The sequence below is a fragment of the Acyrthosiphon pisum genome, chromosome A2 (assembly GCF_005508785.2).
Source record: "Acyrthosiphon pisum isolate AL4f chromosome A2, pea_aphid_22Mar2018_4r6ur, whole genome shotgun sequence".
Classification (NCBI taxonomy): Eukaryota; Metazoa; Arthropoda; class Insecta; order Hemiptera; family Aphididae; genus Acyrthosiphon; species Acyrthosiphon pisum.
In genome coordinates, this window is record NC_042495.1 from 93,288,536 (window position 1) to 93,297,906 (window position 9,371).

Consider the following 9,371-nt stretch of genomic DNA (forward strand, 5'->3'; position numbering starts at 1 on the left):
ATATCGTGTGTACGACCTCAGCTGCTGTCGCGCAGTGCGGTTATATACGCTGTCGGAGTGGACGATAATGATAATATAAAATATATATACATAATATAACATATAATATACGATACACGAGTACATAACATGATTTCAATAATATACATATTATATTACTATATACATACATACATGTATATTATAATATATGCGCTGCGCATAACACTAACTTTAAGTAGGTACATACATACATATGTATGTATATAATATATATATATATGTAAAATATTTAATTCATATAATATACCGCATGATCTATTTAACGTATAGACCCCCATTATTTCAAAAACTGTTAACTTTTTAGAAAACATTTTTTATTTTTTAGTTTTAACTTAATTTTAAGTCGTTAAAAAACAAACATTTTCACCGTTTTTGTTATTTATATTTTTATTTTTTTTAAATTCCTTATTCGAAAGAAGAATATCGTAAAAACCGAATTTTGAACGAGTGGCTTATGTGAGTTTTAAGTAGGTATTTAAAGTTTCGATGAGTGAAGTGGTAACATAGAGACCCCTACCTAAGTCCACTACTCCGCTCATATACACTTCAAAAACTTTTAACTAATAACTAGTAAGCTACTTGTACAAAATGTTCAGGTTTCTGTAGATCGAAATACTCCGAATAACTGCTTCGGAATAAAGAATTAAAAACTGTACCTATTTGTTATTTAAAAGAGTGAAAAAAAATTTTAAAAATATAACGATAAAAATTTAAAAATTAAAAAAAAAATGTAAAGATTTAGAAAATCAATATTTTGAACTACGTCGGTGTTTACTGAAATAATAAGTTCCTTAGGTTGAATTGATCGCCTCGCGTATAATATTGTGTGCTCTTTATTATAATATAATACTATTTCATTATACTTATATGTATATACGTATTTAGGTACGTGGTATCGACCTATCTAGGTATATATATAAAACTACTTTCGAATTTGTACTTACCTATATATATATAATACATTAGGTAGGTACTATTATGTACTCCAGAAAGCACTGGGGCGTGATTAAGAGTTGTGCGCCGGTTGTCGGTAGACATTTTAAAAAATATGAGCAAAGAACGTTCTGCAGTGTCTAATAACACATAGACTGGTGGAATAATAATTTGTAAACCTCTAACCCGAGTCATCGAGCTTGTTCGCAAAAAATTATTTCGATCACGTGTTTGTATAATATAAACTTATATAATATGTATAATGTACACAATATAATAATATACAATATAAATATATATTGTATATACATCTTAAATATCTTGTGACCCGTATCCTACGCGCGAATACGAGTCTGTGAATTTATATGTGCATAATAGATATGTATATTTATATATTATTATTATTATTATTATTATTATAGTGCCTATAAATATTAATAACATTCGAAAGCAAAGGGAATGAGTTTATATGCACTGTATAATATACGTTTTGGTTCTCATTCGAAGATATTATGCGTGTAGGAAGGTATATTATGTATATTTTTATTATATGTGAGTGTATGTGTACGCCGAGCCCAAGTAAAAATACTTTTGAAATTTGTCTTACGTTTAGGTGCTATATATTAGAATATCTTGATTGTTAAAAAATATTTTACTATGGTCTATAATAGTTGACTAATGTAATCTTATTGTTGCGTATAGCGCAACAAATATACAGAAATACTCAAATACGAGCATATTACAATGTATAATGTCCTATTGTCCCACAAAAACTAATGGTATAATATGGTATGTATGATCATATTGATCATTATGATTATTACTAAAACTAAATCCATTGGTTATAAATTATAATTGTACATCGATTAATGGCTAAATTAAGCTAATAGCTAAATTAATTAAACCACAAACCGTGTACAACACAAATACACTGTATGTTTTACATATTTATCGAACACAACACTTATATGTTAAATGTTGAATGTATAGTATATAAGCTATATAAACAAGGCGATTCTTCGAACATTTTCGTCCCCATTTTTTCCTTTAATAAAACATTAATTATTTCGAATCTGATTTTTGAAATTTTTAAGTATACTGTATATCAGTATATAGAGCCATATTTTAAATTATGTACTTTATACATAATATTTTCTGCTGAAAAAAAACAATTCAATCGAAGAAAAAATCAGAACGGCGTACCTATATTAAAATTGTGTTGAACAACACAAATTCCCTACGTCAAAATCGCAAACGACATAATATTCTATATTCTGACCAACAATATAATATTATGCTCTATACATATAATACTATTATAGGTATATGCAGGGATATTGTGCACAACTATATAACGTGGAGAACGAAACAATAACGAGACAAGGTTTCTAACATTTGTGATTTCCCTGCAGGGTGTACGTCACAACATTATCTAACTATTGCTTACAATAATATATCACTACACACGAAATCAGACAACCTGTACACAGTTGGGCGACGTAATTATTACGTTTAATTAAAATTACTCGACAATAACTCATGACGGATATTCGAGACAAACGAAATGTGTACATAAAAAAACAATGTCCGAGATAAAAACCGAATGGAGTTGAACCGTGTTCTAACAAACAGATTCTACAGCGGAGAAAACGACAGCGTCGATGTCATTGCGTAGATGTTTGACGGGGATAAAATGATGAAAAAATCAAGTCGAAATTCATTATTGTCTTATTGTACACTGCAGCGTGTCCAATTATTATTATGCCCATAATGATACTGTCTCTACTCGATCGCAATTCGACTTAAATTTGATTTGGAAATAGAAAAAAAACATAATTCGCATTGCTCCATCTATATTTAGTAAAAAATTGGTAATTAGGTATAAAAAATAATAATACTATAGTGGTGCGCACAATATTCAAGCAAAATGAGTCTTGTACGTATTTTCGAGCTTCATCATTATTCATTATATAATATGACTCAATAGTCAATATGAGACCATGTCTATAGGCATATTATTATAATACAAAAATATCTATATAATATGTCTATGGATGAATCGCGTTTCTCATTTCCAAAGGATTACTATGGCAGGGGGCGTCATGGTATAATAAGATATTTAGAATTAAGACGTATACCTACGTAGGAATGTATAATAGGTACCTACCTACTATTGATTTTAGCAAGTTAAAAGTTATAACAATTGCAGGCATAATGAATCAACGCCATTAGTTATTTCTATAACATACGAGTAGTTCGTGTCACAGTTTATAACTTGAGACTATAATTTAAACTTAATGAGTACTTGTTTTACTCATTGATACATCGAAAATTCAGTACCAGTAAACCTATTTAATAGTATTCATTCATTGGTATTGGTATTTTATACAACTGTTTATAGTTAGGTAGTACCTATAAGTTCTATTTTGAGGGTACAACAAACAAACTAAACGGTTCAAAACAACAATGGCGTTCCAACGTTAAAAATGTCCAACTTACTTAAAACTATTTGGACTTTCAAACCAGATGAAAGTAAATAATGAAAATCATAACCATGAACCTCGGAGTGGACTAAATGATTTAGAGCAAACGATTATTTTCCACGACAGTTTTGAGAAAATCAACTAAACACCCACACGAAAAGCCAAGTAAAGTTTTAATTAAAAGTTTATATATGGTCAGCCTGATAGTAAATAAGAAAACACTGATTTGAAACATACTGAAAGAAATATGTATAATATCACAGTATTTAAAATCCTTAACTAACAAATATGTTCTGTTCACACGAAGCTATAGAAGCATATTATATAAACCATAAATAGTTAATATATAATACATTTAGAAAACTATACAATTATTGCGGCGGTTAGTGGTAAGTTAAAATATTAATATAATTTTAATAATTATGAAATTAATACAAAATACAAAGAGAAATAACAAAATAAATTATTGGAAACACCATTGCGCGGGGCGGGGGGGCAAAGGGGGCATTTTACTTTATAAAAGTTTATATTTATTTTAGGTTTCTCTTGTTGAATAATATTATGTTGACGTATTGTCAGTGTTACTGTTATTGCAATAATCGCATTATTCGTGACTATTATTATCTGTGATCCTTGAACAAGTTATTATCTTGAAATCACGATTATGACTACAGGAATGGCTGAACGGGAGGTTAATTTTTTTGCCCCCCCCCCCAGATTTTTATCCAGTTACGCCACTGGGAAACAGAGAATAGTTCTATATTATCATAAAAATATATACTTATGAATGTTTTGTGCGTAAAATGCATTATATAGGAAATTCACTAGGTAGGTACTTTAGATTTTTAGAATGGTTCACAATAAGCTGTTGTACAGGTATAAACAGTTATTCATACACGTTTATACTGCCGATATTAATTATGAGAATACTGAGATAAGTTATGAATTATTATCATAATAAGGGTTATAATTATAAATTATATTATAATATCTTATCACATTTATATGTCTAATTTATTATAATATTTATGAACGCATTACGCAAGTAGGTATGTCCATACAAAAAATTCCACCTAGAGCCTCCCTAAATATTTCTCTGGAATTACCTAATTAATTAAAATATGTGTTGCATCTAATAATAACATTAATAAGATCTAACATATAAATAATATAATTACTGTTTAATTACTTTGAAAAACTTTGCGGTGGTGGACGGTGCACGCCGGAAGTATTTAATTAATACACGAAGTAAGAAAGAGGATCTCTAACCAAACTACAAACAATTAGTTAAGTTGGTAAATGTTGGCTTACAAAACATAGTTTGGAAAGTTGAAGTAAATAATAAAGGATAATAATGGAATAATTAGAACCGAACTGAAAGAGAAAATCAATTTGACGGGAATAATAATAGTCTTCTATCCTATATATTAAAATATATAACTATAGAGATTTTAAAGTATAAGTAAAATTGTAAAACGTACGATAAGTTAACCAAAACAGATTTGGTTACAGTATCATATAAATAGACTAGTACAGTGTAATTTACTCGTTTTATATGTAATATAAATTCATTTATATGGCGACGATATTATTATAGGCATGCGTGTAATATATAAATGTACCTATAATCAATAAACGAATATCAAAACGTGTTGACGTCAAAAATCACAATTGTGATTCAAGTAGTGTGAAAATGTCGGTGTTGAGCACATCGTCTGAGACAATCCGATATTCCCGATGTGATTATGGATAAATTATTTAATAACTTATAATGTTTATTCTGGTAAGTCATCTGAAAAAGACATCGTATACTGGTCATTTTTAAATTAAATTAACAAGTCGTCTATAAAAAATATGTGTTAGTTTTTTTAACAATATCAAATAGGTGTCCATCATGAACTTATTGTAATTTAACAATTAAGAAAAATTACAAAAAATAGGGGGTCATGTAGTAAACCAAATTTGAACAAAATAAAAAACAATAAAAATGTAGTGATGCTTTAGCAAAACTATTAACGTGCGTGAACTATTAAACGTAAAAACACAAAAAAAAAGTGTCGTTTACTTGAGACATGACGGCCAACTCTCCCTTACTAAAATATAACTTAATAATAAAAAAAGGTGGGCAAGTGGATGTCGCTCTGCTGTATAGTAGGTTACAAGTGGGTCACTGTATAATGGATGGTATTAAATTTGAAGTCAATGATATAATATCATTGTATAAGAAAAACGATACTAAGAAGAGACGGTAAGTCAGTCTAGGTATAAGACATATTATATACTTATATCTTTGGTATTAAAAAAAAATTGACCTATAATAGGTACCTATAATAAATTCCAAATTAATCATATCACAATATCCGTTAGGTACTTATAACGTGTTATACATCAACAACAAACCGTTATACTATCATAGATATATAATAGTATACTTTAAAAGTTTCAAGTACCGACGAATAATATTATACAATCACAACAAAATAGCTAAAATAGTTATTCTATGTTTCTAATAGGTATGTAATTTCGTCCAAATTTGAACTTAAAATGAGTATAAAAATAAACTGTGCTTATGTATTTTTTTGATTTTTTGGTAACAGAATTAACTACTTACGTGGAATCTTGTTTTAAATTTTCAATCTTTAGATATAAAAAAGAAACATTTTATACATTTTTAACTACAAAATAATTATTCAATTTTAAATTTCATAAATTTTGTCAAAATTCGATCTTTAAATGCTTATAAAAAAAAATTGTGCCTATGTATTTTTAATATTTTTCAACTGCTACTGTAACAATATATCAGGAACCTTGTATTACATTTTTACACTTTTTGGCCCAACAGATAAAACTTTATTGATATTTATAGAAAAAAAAACTAAAAAAATTGAAAACTGACAATGTCCATAAACTGCTCAAAAAGAGTCAAAATATTTTCAAAATTTTATGGCGTATAGAAAATAAAAATATTAACATTCAGTGAAATTTTCAAATATCTACAGTTATTCGTTTTTTAATTACAATAAAATAAGAAAATCGTCATATGAGAAATCGAGCGAATATCAAATGTTGTAAAAATATGAATTTCAAACGTTCATAAAAATTTAATTTGATTTTCTTGAATACATTTTTTTTGTTGATAAAGGTAGACAATATTATGAGGAATCTTGTATTACATTTTCAACTCTTAGATTTAAAAAGAAAAATTTTTACGAATTCTTATCCCAAAATAAATATTTTGTCAATTTTTGAACTTTAAATGCTAATAAAAAAAAACTGTGACTAAGGATTTTTAATATTTTTCAAATGTCATTGTAAAAATATAGTAGGAGCCTTGTATTAAATTTCCAAGTATATTTACTCAACAAATAAAGTTTTATTGACATTCATAGAAAAAAAAACCTAATAATATTAGAAACTGAAAACGTTCCTAAACAGTTCAAAACAAAACAAAATCTTTTGAACATTTTATCATGTATAGAAAATGGAAATATAAACAACCAGTGAAAATTTCATGTATTTACGGTCATTTGTTTAAAGTTACACCAAAAACCAAAATCAATTTTCTCGAAAACAGATTTTGCGTAAAAATTCCCGTTTTTCCTTAATTTTTCTTTTGTTTTTCATGGTGCTTTTGAAAACAATTGAGAAATTTAAACAAATACTTTTGATCCCCCCAAAGTACCAACTAGATTCACTTTCCTATCAGAAAAGATACTGTTGAAGAAAATCTAAGCATTTTTACTGTCCTAAAAGGTGATGACAGACACAAAAAAAAAAATTTTAAAAAACACACACATCATTGTAAAATCAATACATTCATCTTTTCACTCAGAATCTAAAATCAATGAAATCGGACTATCATGGCTACGCCACAGATCTTAGGTATATTATATAATACTGGCTACTGCACTCGTACTCCATCATAATTTAGTATCCAAATTACTGAAGATTATTTCGTATACTTTAAGTTTAGATAATATATTGTTATATATTATTATAAATGTATACATAGGTAGCTGGTACAGTGGTAACTAAGTATACATAGGAAAGCAAATAAAAATTTGTTTTTTTTTTTTTGTGTCATTATTTCCGGATATTACCTGTATAATCAGTTGGTCGAAATATTTCACCACCGTACGACGATTGCAAACTATAATATTAAATAATATTGAATATATCCATTAAGAGTAAGCCTCGGTGCATACATATGCATAGTGAAAACGAATAATAATACATTTTGAAATAGGTACATTGATAGAAGACAGGAATGTTAGCTGACAGGATATGGTGTCGGTGGCGGTGTGTGTGTTCCGTGGTGCTGGCGGAACTGGGGAAGTGGGGGGAGATTGTTAAAACCGCAATATTTTAATTAAAGGTTTTAAGAGCGAAAATCATACGAGTATAATAATATTATATACGAAATACCGCCACCACGGCCTAATTACGACATAATATAATATAATGGTCGTCTGGCGGGCGCTCGTCATAGCACCACCCGAAAAATTGATCGAAATATTACGGTATTACGTTTGTTCAGCTGGATATTAAGTATTGTAAATGTATTATATCATTCCTACAAATAGCGCTGGACTAAGATATATTACACACTATACGCAACCTAGCCTGTTCGATGAAATTATCTGCGAAACAGCATACCGATCTAATCCACCTAAGATTATAACCTACAACCTATAACCTATTGCTGTTTTATTCACTTTTGTGTGTATTGTATATTAATTGTATACGGTAAAAAATATCGATAAAAATATTTTTATTTTGTTTCAATCGAAGTGTTTGATACTTTGATGTCTGTCAATACTCAATATCTGATAAATGAAAACTGTCAACCCCCTCACTCCTGACTCCTCGATAGCAATAATTGTATTGGTTCTCAAAAAAAATAGTGTCATTATAATTTCCGTTTATATCACGTCATCTACAGACTACAATACGTTCACAATCGTGTGGCGAACAATTTTAGTACCTATATGTCCCCCTTAACATTTTTGATTAAGTTACAATTATTATTATTATCTATAATTTATTATTAAAAACATATTAACTTAAATAAAACTTGAACTTGACTTACATGATATTTTGAACTTTCTTCACTAATTATGCTTGATGGTAAGAAATACAAGGCTCCTGATATAATATTGATACAATAGCAGATGAAAAATATTAAAATTTCACAGGCACGATATTTTATTATAAGCATTTAAAGTTCGATTTTTGACAACATTTATCAAATTGAAAATTTAAAAATGATTTTGTAGTTAAATATTTATATAATGTTCAACATTTATAGCTAAGGTTTAAAAATTTAAAACAAGGTTCCACGTAAGAGTTAATTCTGTAATAACCAAAAATCTAAAAATATACATAAACACAGTTTTTTTATAGTTACTTTAAGGGGTATGAATACTATTGAAAAATTCTATGAAAATATATTTTTGTATTTCCAATCATATGGTTTATTGAATGGTTTGAAAGTAAACACATCTATTATCAATATTATAGAAGAGAAGTTAATCTATGTCTGTTTAAAAGTAAATTTTCGATATTTTAATTACTAAACTCACTAATTCAAATTCAAAAAGGAAAATATTACAAGTTTTAGAGTGAAATATTGAATATTGAAAATAAAATATCGAAAATCAACTCCTATACAAATCTATATAAACTTCTCCTCTTCAACTTTATAGTAGGCGTTCTGGTGTTCATACTGTAATTTCACTCAGTAAGCTATTTTAGTGGAAATACAAAACTTAGTTTCAGTGTTTTACTAAAATTCACATTTGTAATTATTAATGTGTAAAATGCTGCGTTACTAGCATGTGTGTGCACGTGCGGGTGCGCTCCGCTATTTATTTTATACACAGCCATTCACATTAAGAGGACGCCACACCCGCA